Raw genomic sequence first — 18,634 nt, forward strand, 5'->3', positions numbered from 1 at the left:
AGTATAATAACTCTTTGGAATAAATTAAGGCTTATAGAGATAAAGTCTTTTCCTGAACTCGTCAACATCAAGTTAAATACCTCTTTTCTGTGGCTCCTAGAGCACTTTGCATGAACTTCAGAGGCCTCATGGAGCTTTTGTTCTAGTGACCTCTTTTCTTTCTTTTTTTTTTTTTTTTAAGATTTATTTTATTTATTTTGAGAGAGAAGAGAGAAGCAGACTCCCAGCTGAGGGTGGAGCCTGATGAGGGCAGGGCTCAATCTCACAACCCTGAGATCAAGACCTGAGCTGAAACCAAGAGTCGGTTGGTTGCTCAACTGACTGAGCCACCCAGGCACCCATCTAGTGAGCTCTTTTCTAAAAAAGAATCCTAACTGATAAAACCAACCCAACATACTTTTCACATCTCTTGCCAAATTGGAGCAATTCTAGAATTAGTGATAAAAGACTAGGGAAAATAAATCTAGATTGAGGGGCAGATTTTAAAAAAATCTAACAATGTGCCTATTGTGAGAATTAAATGAGGATCCATTAGAAAGCACTTAGCATAGTATTTTCCACATAATATACATTAAATTCATGTTTCCTTTAAAATGATCATTGGCACTGACTATTGCTATACAAATTCTAAAAGGACAAATCTAAAATATATGAATGCACTGGGATGAACATGCGGATCCCTGCAATCATTTAACACATTAAAATAACACTATGCCAAAAGCAATTAGCAAATTAATGTTATTAAAAGTACAGTTAGAGAAATGTTAATGCTGAAATTTGTGTGGCAGGCATAAAAGGAGCAGTACTCAATGATGGTGCTTCTACTTTTGAGGGCAAGTATTATTAACTCTTTCCTATAATTGTTCTAAGTCCAATAAAAGCCTATATTAAAAATATACACGATTATTCATAAAGCAGCACTTAAAAAATCATCAGTAGCACCAGTGCCTGAAGCATCTAAAAATCATTTCTAACATATTAAAGATACCATTTATTCAGTATTTGGTTTATATTAGCTAAAAATAAATCCATTCCAATTTCTTAATCCAGAGATTTTATTGAATTGTTTTCTGTAATATGAAGAAGGTATCTTCCTTACCCTCCAGTTCTGATAAGGAGACTCAATCCCAATACTAGGGGGAGAAAACTGTTTCATAAATGTAATGTGAAATTTTAAATAACTTACCAAAATTTTAGACTTTAGTATAAAGCAAATCAAAGTTACATGATTCAGTTTAAAAATCTAAAATATTTATTCAGAGTAGTAACATTCTTAATACTGATGAACTGATAAATTATTTCAAAGCTCTTCTATAGATTTAAATTTTTAAAAAATTTTCTAAAAGTATATACTATAAATATAAAAAATGACTTCTTTTGTTCTTAAAAGAACAGACTTTCACTTCAATTTGTATCTAATTTTGATTAATTTATCAGTATAATTAACATATTCATGACAACAAAGGAACCAATAATATCCATTTGTAAGAACACTTGTGATTACGACACTATGTCAGATGCTTTACTTACTAATCTTTGAAACACTACCACACAAAAAAAACCCCACATACTAACTATATATTTTTTATAATTGAAAAAACTGAGGCTCACAGAAATTAAGTAACTTGACTAATGTCAGTAAATGAAAGTATTGGAACTGATTCAAACTTAGGTCTAACTTTAAAAATTCATGTGTTTTTAGAATGTCGGGTGCCTCTTAAGACTCAGAAGAGGTGGCCTTGCTATGACTGTGTAGACATACTTCGCTCTCCCCTTGTCTGAGATATACAGCATTTCACACATATTTGTACAAACCTATTTATCACAACATACTTTAAATATTTGTTTTCATATTCATATTCCATACTTGACTATGAATTACTGAAAAGGTCTAATCCTTATTCACCCTTTCAAACACAAAAATTTGATAATTTGATTCGAAAATTAACAGAAGATTCCACTGTTACTTGTAATTATTTTATTACATATGTAAAATACAGAACAGCTTCAGAAAAATGCATAAAACATAAATGTATAATTTAATGTACACAGTGAATATTGACATAACTACCATCCAAATAAAAAAACAGAGAACTGTCAAAATCCCATAAGATCCTCCCCACTTCCCAGCATCATTCTTGATCACAATCTACTTTTCTCCTCAAAGGCAACTATCTTGACTTTTGCAAATATTCTTTACCAGTGTGTCAAGCAGGTATTTCATTCATTTTTATTGCTCATTATATAAGCATGGGATTAAAATCCAATGGGATTTTATTGCTCATCAATCCCATTGGATGACTATGCCACTATTTATCCATCTATTGTAGATAAACATTTGGGTGGTTCCTAGTTTGTCCCTCTTATAAACAATGGTGCCACAAATACTCTTGGGCGTGTATCCTGGTTTTATATATACACACACACACACACACATACATACATACATATATATATATCCTGGAGATAGATTTCTCTTTCTCTGAGTTTCTCTAAGGCTTAAACCTAGAAGAATTCCTGGGTTATAGTATATAGGTATATTCAACTTTATGATACCAAATTATTTTTCTAATAGTGTGTAAGAGTTCACCTTTCTCTATCTCCATGGTAACATCAATATTGGCAAATTTTTAATATTTTTGCTAATCTGCTGGGTGTGTATATCAATGGTATAATGAGATTCTAGTTTGTATCTCCCTAACTATTAATGATCTTGAGCACTTTCTCATGTTTTTTAGCTATTTTAAATTTCTTTTTGTAAAGGAACTCTTCAGATGCTTTGTGCATTTATTTTTTTTAAGATTCATTTATTCATTTGAGAGACAGAGTGTGTGTGCACATCCATGTGCTCACACAACCAGGGGGAGGGGCAGAGGGAGAGATCTTCAAGCAGACCATCCACTGAGCTTGACAAGGGGCTCAATCCCACAACCCATGTGATCACGACCTCTGCCAAAACCAGTCGTCAGATGCTTAACCAAGTGAGCCACTCAGATTCCCCTAATCTTTTGTGCATTAAAAAAAAAAATTACTATTTTTTCTTATTGATTTATATAGGAATTCCTGATGTATTCCAGATACTGGTCTTTTGCCAGTTATATGTTACAAATAAGTCCCTATTCAATGGCTTATCTTTTTATTACTAGCATTTTCTTCTTATAAACCACTCTTAATTTTAATGTAGCCAAATTTAGCCACCTCATTCTTTAATGGTTAGTGCTTTTTGGTCTTAAGTCTTCCCTAAGTCTGTAGTCATAAATATTTCTAAATAAACACCATGTCCCTAACTTCTAGTTTCTGAATAGAATACAAGAGCTATCATCATTGGCAAGGTATAACGTTTTCATATACTTCCATAATAAATTTGGTTCAATAAAGTTTAGATACAATAAAGCAAGCTTTATACTCTTTCAGTCTTCCTAAAGTGAAATTATAAATACATTGTCTACAAATGCAGGTTTAATAGATATTTACAAAATACAGCTACATTAACTATACTGAACACAGTCAAGAAATTGTACTAAAAAAAACTCTAAGTCAAAATGTACTAAAAAGAAAGCTATTCGTGCACTAGAGCTCACACAGTTTGTCCATAAGTGATTTATTTGCTCAAAGTTTATTTATTCCAATTTTCTGGTACTATTATAGAGATTGGCTCAATAAGCATATCTGGAAGTTGGAAGTTACACCTGAGATTGGGGAAAGAAACATAAGCAGACACAAACTCTGAAAAAAAAAAAAGCACTATGGTGTTACTAGAAATACATGGGCAGGTAAATACCATTTCTAGGTTATAATTCATCATAAAGAAAAAGGCCATACCAATATATTTCTTAAGGTGCAAGTGACAAAAAAGTAATTTTTTTTCTAAGGAAACGAAAATTAAAAGAAGGTTATGTTCAAAGTAGTAAGGCAAAATGATCTTTCAATATAACTAACATAGAACCTCTCCTCTAATGATGTCAGGTAAAAACAAATGCATCTAAGTTTTTTTTTCAGTATAATGAAATGTCCCAGAAGAAATATATGCTTTAAAAAAAAAAAAGAAAGAAAGAAATATATGCTTTACTTTTTAATTGGAAAGACAACAGCATAGAAGCCACTTCTTTAAAGTACTTAATTCCATTCTCTTAGCTGATAAAATACAACACAGCTTGTTGTGTTGTTTGAATTTGTAAAATACAAAGCTTAAAGAGCTTTCTATCATTGCTAGTTGCAATACAACTCTTGGTTGAAAAGGGGGAATATGGAAGCTTCCCTATGAATATGATTTTCTCTATTTCAAGAATTAGAAAACAAAGCCAACCATTTACTTTTCCATTCAAATATATTGATCCAGGGTGACCTTCAATATATTCTTTGACAAGATATAAACTGACAATTCTGTCTTTAGTTACCTAATTAAATACCAAACCTAAAGAGATGTTTTTCTGTTATTTAGTAGAGTCATAGGATTATTCTCTAATATTAAGTAGACTCATTGCATGAAGGTCAGCAAACATTTGTTAGTAAGTTTGCTAGCTTAAAAATAAAATACAGAGACAAACATAGAAATAGAACTAAATCACACTGTAAAAGCAAATAGAGTATTTAACAACATTAAAAATTTTCAGTGCGTTGTATTTTCAAAGCCACTTCTGAACAAAGACAAATACTAAAAGATACACCATTTTGAGAACATAAGCATGATAGGAACCATGCTATACTGAGAAGACAAAATACAGACTGTGAATGCTGTTTACAGCTTATGCTATTTAGACAACAGTTCAGAAGTACAGTTTCCAATTCTTTTTTGAAACACTATCAGAAAAGAAAATGAAATCAGTGCATTTATAACTATTTAATTGTGCAGATAACACCTTCTATAAGGCTGTTTCACTATCTCAAAATAATGCATACATCACCTATCAGCCTGGATAATCACAAAAAGCCAAGAATAAGTGTGAAAGCAGAAAATATAATTCAAATTTTAAAAATGTCAGAAAAATCTATAGTTATAGCAAGCACCTGAAGTTTCAGTGATTTCTTTGCCATGAATATTAAAAGAATACTTTCATTTTAAAAGAAAAATATAACCTCAAAAAAGTAGACAAAATAATGTCAAAAGTTAAAATTTTGAAAGGAAAACAGATTTTAAAATATTTTAAAATATATATTCAAATATTTGCTATAATAAATCTTTTTCATACAAAAAAATCAATGTAGATCTATTTCATTAACCAATTATTTAATGTCTAAATCATAGCCGTCAAATGCCTGGTTTCATTTTTAAATTGTTACCTTAAAAATAACAGTTTCTTAGTAAAAACTAATTATATACAAACACATCAAACAAGAAGGCTATTTCAAAAATTATACTTGGACAGAAAACTTCACTTTAGTCAGGACTTGAACTGCTAAAGCTTACACATCAATTTTAACATAGTTACTATTCTGCAGAAAACAGCCAAACCAGTATCAATATTAAAGAACGGGGTTTCATTTGCTCAGAGCAATTTACTTATTTATAGAATTTTACATTTATCTCAAGTACAGAAAACATTTTAATTTTATCGAAGGGTCATAATGTTTCTATAATTAAAGCAAAAATTCATGCTATCAGCAATGCAAGATTTGTACTTCACTGAATCACTAGTTCTCAAGTTTGGGCTTTAGAGATTTTAAAAGAAAATATGGAAAAGCCAAGCCATATAGCAGCAGTCACTAAACCTGAACCTTTAATTATAGAATCGGTTTCATTTTAACGAAAGCAGTTTTAAGATGTTAGAATGTCTAGTTTAATGAAAAGCCTGCAAGAAATTAAGAAAAGAATGCAAGATTAAACAAACAAACCTGGCAATGAAGGAGAAAGTTCATTGTATCCTCCAAATGAAGCATTCCGGACAAGCTTTCGGCCATCAATTCGTGGAGGAAATAAAACAGGCGAAACCACAGTACAGGAAGAAAATCTACGTTGTTGTGAGCTCTCTTCTTTCATGGTTTAGGAGGTCTATTTAACGTATACGTTCGCCCAGAAGGCTAATTAGATCAGTATGGCAATGAGAGGCTTTTCTCTCACATCCAAATGTAGCGAAACCCACCAGCACAAACAAAGGACACACACATTTAACAGCAAAGGAGAAGGACCAGAGACTGTCAAATCAGCAATAAACAGAAAAGGCATTAAGCCACGCTAGTGGGTGTGTTTTTTTTTTAAATGAACTGATAAACAAGGAAGACTATTCCACTAATGTTTTACCTTTTTATCAAACCACAGCAATGCCCTGAGCTGAACTGCTGCTTTAGTAAAACAAAGCAAGATCAATACTTAAGAGATTCAGGATGAAGTAAAATGCAACCTTTTTCTCATATCTGTTATGTTTTTTGTAGTATCCACCACACTTCCCACCTCTTCCCATTCTTTCCAGTTTTTGCTTACTTCAGAAATGGATATAAACCATAACACTGTTTATCTTTCCTGAAGCCTCTAGATCTCTATCTAATCCACTGCTTACCTCAGCCATGTTTAAGAATTCATAAAGCAAGATACTCTTTCAAGTATAATTCTGATGGATTCTAACAGCTAAAACTGAAAATAAATATTTAAGTTTTACCTCTAGCAAGGATAGATGAGTCATTAAGACAATGTTAATGCAAATGCATCAACAGGGAAGATTGAAGAGACACCATAATAATGCTGAGTGCTCTAATACATGTTCTCTTGAAACAGATATGAGCTGCAATAGTTCCTGTTCATTGCATTTGAACTTTTCAAAATATATCATCTACCAATGAGGATTTTCCAACTTAAAACTCTCCTATTTAAAGAAATATGCAGCTTTATTATCACAATAACAAATGGAATATCTTTCTATACTAGGTTAAAACTAAGTTACTGATATGATCTAACATTATTAAATCTAATAGTAAAGTACCAATAGCCAAAATGATATACTATGCTATCTCTTCATAACTAATTTTTAAAGTTTCAAGAAATTCTTTCCTAGTTATATTAAAACTCATTTTCCTGGGCAGCTCCGGTGGCTCAGCAGTTTAGCACCTCCTTCGGCCCGGGGTGTGATCCTGGGGACTAGGGATCGAGTCCCACATCGGGCTCCCTGCATGAAGCCTGCTTCTCTCTCTGCCTGTGTCTCTGCCTCTCTCTCTGTGTCTCTCATGAATAAATAAATAAAATATTTAAAAAGGGATCCCTGGGTGGCGCAGCGGTTTGGCGCCTGCCTTTGGCCCAGGGCGCGATCCTGGAGACCCGGGATCGAATCCCACATCGGGCTCCCGGTGCATGGAGCCTGCTTCTCCCTCTGCCTGTGTGTCTGCCTCTCTCTCTCTCTCTCTGTGTGACTATCATAAATAAATAAAAAAATAAATAAATAAAATCTTTAAAAAAACAAAAAGCTCATTTTCCTTATTCTACCTTAACTGAAACTTAAAAAGCCCTAGTCAATTACTTTCTTTATATATCCTGGATTGATTTTTCTGATCACAGTTCTTACTTTCAATCTAGAAATAAGCCCCTTAGCTAAACTAAACTCAGTTACAATTGACTTAGTGGTTCATTTTTTATAGATACTTTACTATACAAACTCAGTTAACTTCCTATTATTACACATACATTTCAAGGCTAGTTCTCCACTCCTATACAACAGCATCCTATATAAGCTAAGTCTGTTGCTCTTTACTAGAATGGACACTTAACAAATTGAATTTCCTTTATGTAACATGTTCTTTCTTGGGCAAAGGCATTTCAAAATCAATTAATGGTAAAAATAAGTTTACAGTTAATAATTACAATAACAGGGATTTATGCTTTTTTTCTTTTTTTTTGCTTTTCTCCATGTCATGAAATATAAATGACAATTATAGACAATAAAGAAATGATAATTCATCATGCAATGGTGCTTGCCTCTCAAAGCATTATAGTATAATGGTTAAGCAGGATTTGAAATTAAATTGCCTGGGTTCAAATCCCAGCTGGATGCATTTTAATAATTATGTTAATTTCTGTGGGTCTCTGTTTCCTCAAATATAAAGTGCTAATAATATTACCTATATTATCAAATTGTTTCAAGGATCAAATTGGACTATATGTAACATCTAGAAAAGTTCCAGGTTAAAATGGCAGAATGAAGACATTAAACTAATGTGTTCCCTCCTAAAACACAATTAAAATTACAGGAAAGGGATAAAATCTTAAAAAGATAAACAATTATAGGTATGTATCCCACAAGTATGTATCCAGGATACATATATTTGATACTGGAAAGCATGAGATTAACAAGTAGTCACAGTCTTGCAGATCCCAGAAAGCTGAATCACAAACCAGCAATGGTAGAAACTGAGAACCAGCCCTATTTATACCAAAGAATCCTTTTGAACATAAATAATAACACCAAGTTCCTCTAGATAAGGAATCAGATAAGCTATTGACATCACCAATAATTCTGGAATCAAGATCAAAATAAAAGCAATGCTTTCAAAATTGGAAGAAAAATGACTTCCAACTTAAAATTCCATACCCAGCCAAACTATCAATTACATATTAGGGTAAAATAAAGATATTTTTAGACACACCAAGGTCAAAAACTTACTTTCCATATGTATTTTCAAATAGTTTACTAGAGAAGTCCTTCTCACCTGGGGTTCATTAGGACTATTGCACTAAAACATCTACTTTTCAAAATGAATTACTCTTTTCTACCGTACATCCAGAATGGCTCTACCCATGCACCATAATCCTGGATAGAACTGAGAAAATATTCACTTAAATTATTTTCTATAGGCCTTATTTTCCTCATAGGCCCCACCTGAGAATAGTTGTACTAGAATATATACTTTACCAAAAAGTGACAGTGAAGAGTTAGAATGCATGGGACCAGGAAACAGCTTAATATAAATGAACTGTCATTACCCAAAAAGTACCCCACCACTATACCATCTCTTTATAAACCAAGGACAAACTGTTTGAGTGAACTTTGCCCAATTTTTTTCTGACTTTGGCTTGTCTTGATATGTTGATGAAGTTTCTTCTCTGTTTCCCATGCTATACTGTTTGGATAAGGTGAGTTCACTTCCAGTACAGAAGTCTTTTCATTCCCTTTTTTTTTTTTTTAAGATTTTATTTTTTAGAACAGTTTTAGGTTCACAGCAACATTGAGAGGAAGGTACAGAGAGATCTCCCATATTTGACCTGCCTCCACATATGCATAGCCTCTCTATTATCAATTCCCCTCACCAGAGTGATACATTGGTTCTAAGTGATGAACCTACATTGACACATAATCACTCAAAGTCCACAGCTTATCTTAGGATTCAATTTTTGATGCTGTACATACCATGGGTTTGGACAAATGTATAATGACATGTATCTATCATTATAGTATCATTCAGAGTATTTTCACGGTCATAAAAACCTGTGCTTTGCTATTCATTGCTGCCTTCCTGCTAAATCCTGGAAAGGACTGATCTTTTTTACTATTTCCATAGTTTTGCTTTTGCCATAAGGTCACATAGAACTCTAATGAGTAACATTATATGTAAGTCTCTGTTGTTGGTGTTTCATTCATCTCATTTTCAGCACAGTATGTCCTGTCTTACTTAATGGATCCTTATGGTAAGTACTAAATGGCCCTGACCCTTGCCTGGCTCTGCTTCTTTAGAAGGGTCTTGACTCTTCTTTGCCCTTTGCTCTTCCTAGACAGTTGAGGACAATCTTACCAAGTACCAAGAAAAAAACCTGTTGAGATATGGATTCAAAATACATTGAACAGATAAAATCATTTTGAGAAGTGACATATTAATAATATTGAATTTTCCTACTGGAAACATGGTAGGAAAATTTATTGTCTCTCCATTTACTGAGAATACACTTAGTGTTACACTTTTCTACATAAAGATATTGATTTATTAGACTTACTGCTATATACCTTTCTTTTCTGTTAGTTTAAGTGGTATTTTTTGAACTGCATTTTTTAAACCATTTGTTACTGGTATATACACTGCAGTTGGAACATGTATCCAGTATTTTTTTTTTTTAAGATTTTATTTGACAGAAAGAGTGCACACAAGCAGGGGGAGCAGTAGGCAGAGGGAGAGGGAGAAGCAGGCTCCCTACTGAGAAGTGAACCTGATGCGGGGCTTGATCCCGGGACCCTAGGATCATGACCAGAGCCAAAGGCAGATACTTACATTGCATTAGTAATTTTAATAACTTATCTGTAAATTTGGGTAAGGTTCTGTATAAATAATTACACTAACTACTAATAAAATTTGTTTGCTCCTTTAATTTCTTTTTATCTTATTCACTAGCTAAATTCCAACTACAGTGTTGAAATGACCTGTAGATGGTACACACCTTTTCCTTCTTCCTAATTCTAATTACAAGGTTAAGAAAGAGTTCCTTTCTATTTCTAATTTGCTAAAAAACTTTTTTTTTATCATGAACAGATGTTAAAATTTTCAAATACATTTTAATGGGATAACATAGTTTTTCTTCTTTATTCTGTGTATTAAATGACATCTAGATTTTTAAGATTTTATTTATTTGTTTGTTTGTTTGTTTGTTTGAGAGTGAGAGCAAAAGCAAGAGCAAGATAGAGAGCGAGAGAGAATCTGAAGCTGACCTGGGCTAGGCAGAGAGCCCAACTCAGGACTCAATCCTACAACTGCAAGATCATGACCTGAGGCAAAACCAAAAGTTAGAGCTCCCACTACATCCCCCCCAGCCCAGCACAGAGCCTGCTTAAGATTCTCTCTTCCTCTTCCTTTGCTGCTGCCCTGCCCCCACCTTTTCTCTTCTAAAAACAAAACAAAAAAAAAGATCTAATCCAATTTCAGAGATATTAAAGTAGGAGGAGGGGTACTTTTTCAGACTTAATGAAATCACACAGTTCTAAGGTGAGACTGGAATTACATTTTTCCCTAAATGTTCAGTAGAATTTGTTTTTAAATATATCTGGGCATATGAAGTTTTTGTAAAGATAATTTATATTATTAATTAGAGTACAAAAATCACTAGAATTTCCTATTACTGAATAAATTTTAGGAAGTATGATCTTTCTAGAAATTTGTTGATCTAATTTTTCAAATTTATTGACTAGAGTTGGTTATCTTTTAAACATCTGCCTATATTTTTAGTTGTGTCTTTTTTATTCCTAATGATGTTCACTAAGTTAAATGCTTGCTTAACTCATTACTTTTTAGCCCTCTTTATAAAGTATTAGCATTAAAACTATTTAGGTTTCCTGCTTGGGAATTTTGAAGCCTCCTTAATCGGAGAGTTGTCTTTTATCTTTTTTTTTTTAAAGACTTCATTTATTTTTTTTTAAAGATTTTATTTATTTATTCATGAGAGAGAGAGAGGAAGAGACACAGGCAGAAGGAGAAGCAGGCTCCATGGAGGGAGCCCGACGCAGGACTCGATCCCAGGTCTCCAGGATCACACTCCAGGCTGCAGGCGGCGCTAAACTGCTTGCCACCGGGGCTGCCAAAAAAGACTTCATTTATTAATTGAGAAAGAAAGAATGTGCATGGGGGGATGGGCAGAGGGAGAGGAAGAGAATCCCAAGCAGACTCTGTACTGAGTGTGGAGGCCAATGCAGGGCTCAATTTTATGATCCTGAGATCATGACCTGAGCCAAAATCGAGAGTAAGGTGCTTAACCAACTGAGCCACCCAGGCACCCCATCTTTCAGCCTTCTGAAAGGTTCCCAACACAATATTGCCTTTAATCTGGGACGCGTGAGTGGCTCAGTGGTTGAGCATCTGCCTTCGGCTCAGGATGTGATTCTGGAGTGCTGGGATCGGGTCCTGCATCGGGCTCCCTGCATGGAACCTGCTTCTCCCTCTGCCTGTGTCTCTGCCTCTCTCTCTACATGTCTCTCATGAATAAATAAATAAAATCTGAAAAAAATATATTGTCTTTAATCCATTAACTCACATTCTGGCATTTATAATTACAAATGGTGAAGATGGTGGTCTGGATGGTAGGTAATTTATGCAGATTCTCTCTGGTGGCTTGCTACTTCATGTGTTTACTGATTTTTCCACATCCCTGCCAGCATTCGGTGTTGTCACTATTTTGGATTTTAACAGGTGCACACATAATGCTATCTTGTTTTGTTTACATATGAGCTCATAATTAAAAATCAATAATTTTCAGAGGCCTGTGTTCAAACCTCTCCTCTAACAAGTACTGTGTTGATTCTTCCAGACACCTCCAAATACTAAATGACCCAAGATCATTTTAAACTAAACTGAGGAATGTTACTGTTTTTGAAACAGAAATGGTATGAATTCTGGCCCCAAGCTACAATAAAATCTGAAATATGGGATGCAGCTGGTCAAGAATGATAGATACCCATGTACTAGAGAGGAGCAAAGAAGCCACAGTCATAGATAATAGCACAAATGATGAATCCTTTGCCAGAGCCAAAAAATAGGTTAAAGAACTTAAAAGGCAAGCTGATCCTAACACTGTAATGGCTTTATCAGGAAACAAGGCTGACCTTGCAAATAAAAGAGCTGCTGATTTCCAGGAAGCACAGTCCTAAGTAGATGACAACAGTTTATTACTCATGGGGACATCAGCTAAAACACTGATGAATGTAAATGAAATATTCATGGCAACAGCTAAAAGTTGCCAAAGAATGGACGACAGAATCCAGGAGCAAATTCTGCCACAGGAAGAGAAGTAGATCTACTGAACCTACACAGGCAACCAGGAATCAGTGTGGTGATAACTAAACCTCCAGTTTGAACCTGCTGGAATATTCTTCTGCTTCCTAAATGTTAATGACAGTTGAACTAGAACATTTACCCAGCCCAGCATGACTTCCAAAAAGAAGAGACTTATGACAGAGTCAATTTCTTCTATTGAATTATTTTCAGTGTTTTGAACTTAATTTTTAATAACATGCATGTGATCATCTGACTATGTTTCAGAAGCAGAAGTGGGGAATGAGAGCTGTGTATGTATGCTTGTTTCCTTGGATGGTTAGGGGGAATCATTTCTCACCACCAGGGATGATGTAAACCCAGAGTTAACCAGCTAGTTCTACAAAAAAGATTTGGAATTTATTAATTTGGGCTTTTCAAAACATTCCTTTTTTAGAATACTCTAAAGATATTTATGCTTAGTTACAGTATTCAAGATACTGGTAATTTCTCTTAGTATGCATATTTAAGATGAACACTCCACATTTTGACAAATTAACCACAAGAAAACAGTCCTACATCTTCAGGGTGTGGATAAAAGGAAACATTAATGGCACTGAAATTATAGCCAGTCCTGGTATTTTTAGTGGGGTAAAAAAAAAGTCAAATGTAACCTCATCTTGTTTTAGGAATATGAAAACTGATAAGTGCAACTTATCTTATTGAAGCGTTGCACTTAACGAATAGTGTTCCCTTCAAAAACATATGAGTTCTTCAACAGAAATGAAACAAATCGGGTGTCTGTGATTTCTATTCAATCACTGTTGGCTATTACATAGGTTTTGTTGTTTGGATCAGGGAATGGGCTTTCGTTCTCTTTGGACATAATATAGTCAAGGTACTAACAACAATGTACATTCAAACTTGATTATTTTAAATTTGATCTTCAAAAAATAAAAATAAAAAAATAAATTTGATCTTTAGGGGTACTATAAATAAGATATTGCACTGCAGTCTCCATATATGTTTATTACTTTTCTGTAATATTTAATAAGAGATGCTTGAAAGTATACAAAATGTACAGTTACTAAAACAGCTAATTTTTCCTTTTTCTCTCTCATTAAAAGGATGGAGTTCAGTTGTTCCAACGTGGCTAAACCATAATAAATAATGTATCAGTAACTTGTAACATAAGTAAGTACTGCAGTGTATCAGTAACAATCTTGCAGCGTTGTTTTCCAAAGCTTCTTTTATTTTGATCAGTTCAGTATATTGCACTGATTATTTTAGGTATTTTCATATATGAAATCTATCATGTAGTTAGAGATGATTAAATCTAAATCTAAAATTAAAAATTAAAAAAATTAAAATCCTGCTAGCAGAACTTGTACATTTATAGCAATTCAGAATTAGTAAGGAAAACAGTTCACCAGTGTTTAATTTTATATTGAAGTGCTCAGGTTGGAACAAAGTGGTATAGAAAGCAAAAACAAAAACAAAAATATAAAACAAAAAACCCCTACCGTACCCATCATTTTGATGTTCTTCCTAGGAAGGTTTTTGTCTGAATATCTAGTGTGCTATATTACCGGAACTGTAATATATAAAATTCACTTACATGTTTTCATGTCCTTATGCTTCCCTACTTCCTGTTCCTAAATTTCACAAATTGGGACTGAGAATATCATTTTTGGTTTGTTCTTGCTTTCTAGTACAGAACCCTGTATCAAAAAGAATAAAAGCCAGATTGGTGGAGGAGACTCTTGGAAAATCCTGTACTCTCCAGGGGGAATTTGTCTGTCACAAACATCCTTCTTTTACCTGGAAAATAAGTGTTTGCTAAACTTCACTGTTTCATTATTAAGTAAAATTTATGTATATTCAAAATTAGAACAACCAAAATGAAAACACAATTTTTTAAATGAAATTGTTTTTTTTTTAATTAAATTGTTTATCTTCTCTCAGAAATTATGCAAACATTGGCAAATTAAGTTGTTATTATCTTGCTTTGTATTTACTTACAATACAGAAAACTGGTATCTCCATGCCTCAAATAAGGAAAGGAAAAGTGTAGCAATTAACTTTATAGGTGAAACTATTTTACCACTCTTGCTAAGAAGGGATCTCAACCTGCCAGGCTTTGGAAACAAATGGGAGGAAATCACAATAGAAAAGAGCTGAGGAACTAGTGCTAGTAGTACATGATAGTCCTTTAATGTTATCTTACACACACACCTTAATATGTAGATGTACACACACATACATATTTTTAAATTAGATATATGCACACAAAACATTTTTAAAGGGAAAAAAGTGTCCTGTAGTAAGATGAACATTAAGAATGTTCATCTTACTGCTTTAATGAGAAGCAATTAATAAGGCCTGGCAAAAATAAGATGGAATCCTCTCAACTTGGTAAATATATTTAAAATAGAGCTAAATTATTCATTCTCACTTTTCAATAAATATTTTCAAAGTATTTCAGTTTACCCTACAGGAGCAGAGGAATATTTGAAAAACATAGATACTGCAACATTTCACAAGAGATTTAGAAAACTATTTCATTCTCATTTTTTAACATGCCAAATATTATATCTTTTTCATTATTTAATACTTTCATACCTCTCTAAGCAGCAATTATCCAAACATCAAGAATTTCAAACAGAAAACAATTATGTCTTAAATAACTTTAAAAATCTAACAGTGAGGATTCAGTAACTCAGAAGAAAAGTAACATAACCTCCAATATATACTATCTGTAATTAAAACAACCTATGGCTATAAACCAAAGCACAGCATTTAGGAGAAAAAAAAAATAAAGGTAGGGGGGATAAATTCAAGTACTCTTTCAGGTAAAACAATTTTCATGAAATAAAACACATATTCAAGACACATTTGTTATATGTGCATAGTCTCATAAATATTCAATAATTGATCCTAGAAGTATCTTACCAAGGAAGGAAGAATTGCTTCGGTTCATGGAGGAAACTGACTTATTGGTCTCCTTTTGCCTAGAAACCACTTTATAATGAAGGTGTCACCTGAGATTTATACCAGTGATGTCTAAAATTCACCCTGGGGAATCTGGTACAACATTTTTACACCAGTAAACTCACATTAATAAACTCTGCAAATAAAATCCCCCTTTACTTTGAAGTTTTCTATTATGTTGTAGATATAGATACATCATGTCATGTGTAATGCTACAAATGCTACCAGGGCATTCAAGTGAAAGGACTTGGCAGGGTTAAGAGAATTTGCTAAAGGATAAGAGAAACACAATACTAAGCATATACATTTTAATTTAAGTCTAGATAAAGCAAGCATGGTTCAAATTTATTTTGATAAAACTGGTTAAGTAGGTAACTGATTAAAGTAGGTAACTTCCAGTTTAAACATTTTAAAATTTTAAACATTTAAAGATTAGTTTGAAACAGACTCCTTTAAGTTTTCGCAAAGCAACATTTTATATTCTCTTAAAAAGCACTATGAGGGATCCCTGGGTGGCGCAGCGGTTTGGCGCCTGCCTTTGGCCCAGGGCGCGATCCTGGAGACCCGGGATCGAATCCCACATCGGGCTCCCGGTGCATGGAGCCTGCTTCTCCCTCTGCCTGTGTCTCTGCCTCTCTCTCTCTCTGTATGACTATCGTAAATAAATTTAAAAAAAAATTAAAAAAAAAGCACTATGAATGAAAAATGGTTTTGTAAGACTGAAAGCATGCAAAATAGCTTTGTATGATCAAAGAATGAAAGGATAGCTACAAGATGAATTACAGTAACTCTTCAAGCTTTGATAACAATCTCAAATGTCATGTAGTGAGAACACAGTATCTATCCATGTGATGAGCTTTAATTTAGTCTCTAGGTTCCATTAGAGCTGTCCTTATTCAAAAGTAGAGCAGGGAAAGGGAGACAACAAGCCTAATTAATATGAACGTCTTTCTCGATAAATAACTAAAATATGTAAAAGGTCAAAAAAGTCAGCATAAAACAAATACCATCCTATTTAAGAGACTGTAATCATACTAAAATTAAAAGTATTTTTAAGTAAACTGGTATACTATACTTACCTTTGAATAAGGTAAAAAATCTGACACATAAATAATGTCTGGAATAATCTGATTGATTTCCATAACCTAAACATATAAATAATTAAAAGACTACCTTGATGTGTGTGGGCTTCAGTGAGGAGACTCAGTCTCCCTAGTTCCTTCAAAAAAGGAAAAGAAAATCCTAAACAATGGAAAGAAACCACACTGCAAAAAAATAGACTTAACAACTGTTTTTAAGGGATAATGACCTACACTGAATTGGTATGAATCAATTTACATGAAGGAGAGACTCCGCCAGAAAACAGGAATAATCTTTGCCATCCTAAAGCACTAGCAAAATCAACTTCTAACACAACAGCATGTATAAAACAAAAAGAAAATAGGTGGCACTACAATTCACTCTCAGTAGAGTGTAGTAAGACTATGGGTTTTGACAGTCCTGAGACTGAAAACTGTCTCTGACATTTACTGGTTTAGCGAATTTGAACAAATTTCTTAACATCCATAATCCTTAGGTTTCTCACTTGTAAAACTGACATAGTAACTGTGCCTGTCTTACATGATTGTTTCAACAGCTCAACCTAATTTTGCACATACAACTTATAGCATATTAGCCTAACTTGGCGAGCTCTTGGTAAAAGGTAGCTATTTGCATGAGTCTAGCACATAGGATCAATATAAATACCATTTTTTCCTGATGCATGGTCTTCCACTCTTGTAGGATTCTCTCTTTAAGCAAACACAGGAACAATATTATATGTGAGGTTCGTGTCATACTCGTGTACAGGTTTTAGTAGGTGAATATCACCCCCAAATGTGTATCTATTCATTAAAAAATGAGACTAAAGCTGCACAAGGGCAAGGACTAGCACATAAAAGGTGCTAAGTAAAGACGTTCATGCACTTATTCAACACAAAAGTACCTACTATGTTCCAAGTACCATGTGTGCTAGGAATAGATGAATATTAAAAACGAAAGGACACGCTGTCACAAGGAGTTCACTGACAATGACATTTACTCTCTCTACACCTTTCTTCCTTTATATATTAACCTGAATTATTTTATTTAGTATTCATCTGTTGGAGAACGCTTTCCTCAGCCCCATAACCACTTACTTATACAATGCCTCTAAGGCGTCCACTAATTTGGACATTTTCTCCTACAGATCCCACCTCCTCCAACAGAGCAATTCACCAAACCCATCCATTAAACTTCCTTCCACTCCCATGCCAGCATCCCACACCTACTCTGCCATGATTACTTTTACTGCACATACCCAGTAAAGCCTAACTTTACAGAAGAAAATCTCATACTAAGGCAGATTAACATCAACCTCAACTGAGGGCTGAATGCTACTTGGCACTCCCATTACCATGGTTCCTCCACTTTCCAGCTGTATTCCTAGTCCTGTCAATCCCTTTATTTGCATACTAGATCCTATCCCTGCTGCCTCTTCAGAGACCTACGCTATTAATTCCTCCATCTTTCTCACACTTTTTATATTTCTATTGACTTTGTCCTGTCAAAATTTGGACATGCTCAAATATTTCCTTTCTTAAATCTCTTTTTTATCCCATGTCTTTCTCTAACTACCATACACTTCCCTCCCCTTCAAGGGCACAATTCCTGAAAGTCTGTTATTTTAGCTGTCTCTAATTCCTTATCTTTCTTACTAAATTTTATTGCTTTCAGCTTCTGCCTTCACTACTGTTCCCAAAACTGATCTCACAAAAGCTAGCAACGGTATCTTGTTGATGGATAATTTTTCAGTTGTCTTAACTGATTTGACTTTGGAGCTATATGTAAAACTACAGGGCACTCTCCTTCCTTCATAAAACCATCTATTTCGAGATGCCTGGATGGCTCAGTGGTTGAGCATCTACCTTGGGCTCAGAGCGTGATCCCAGGATCCCTCTGCCTATGTCTCTGCCTC

At 33.9% G+C, this 18,634-nt stretch overlaps 1 protein-coding gene and 1 pseudogene across 1 annotated transcript in view; one reads left to right on the top strand and one right to left on the bottom strand.

The window, feature by feature from the left end:
- OSBPL8 (oxysterol binding protein like 8) overlaps positions 1–18,634 on the bottom strand; it is a 146,892-nt gene that overhangs the window by 47,430 nt on the left and 80,828 nt on the right. The window lies entirely within an intron of this gene.
- On the top strand, positions 12,256–12,738 carry LOC129520711 (ras-related protein Rab-5A-like; annotated as a pseudogene).

The sequence above is a fragment of the Nyctereutes procyonoides genome, unplaced genomic scaffold (genome assembly GCF_905146905.1).
Source record: "Nyctereutes procyonoides isolate TBG_1078 unplaced genomic scaffold, NYPRO_anot_genome, whole genome shotgun sequence".
In the NCBI taxonomy this organism is placed as follows: Eukaryota; Metazoa; Chordata; class Mammalia; order Carnivora; family Canidae; genus Nyctereutes; species Nyctereutes procyonoides.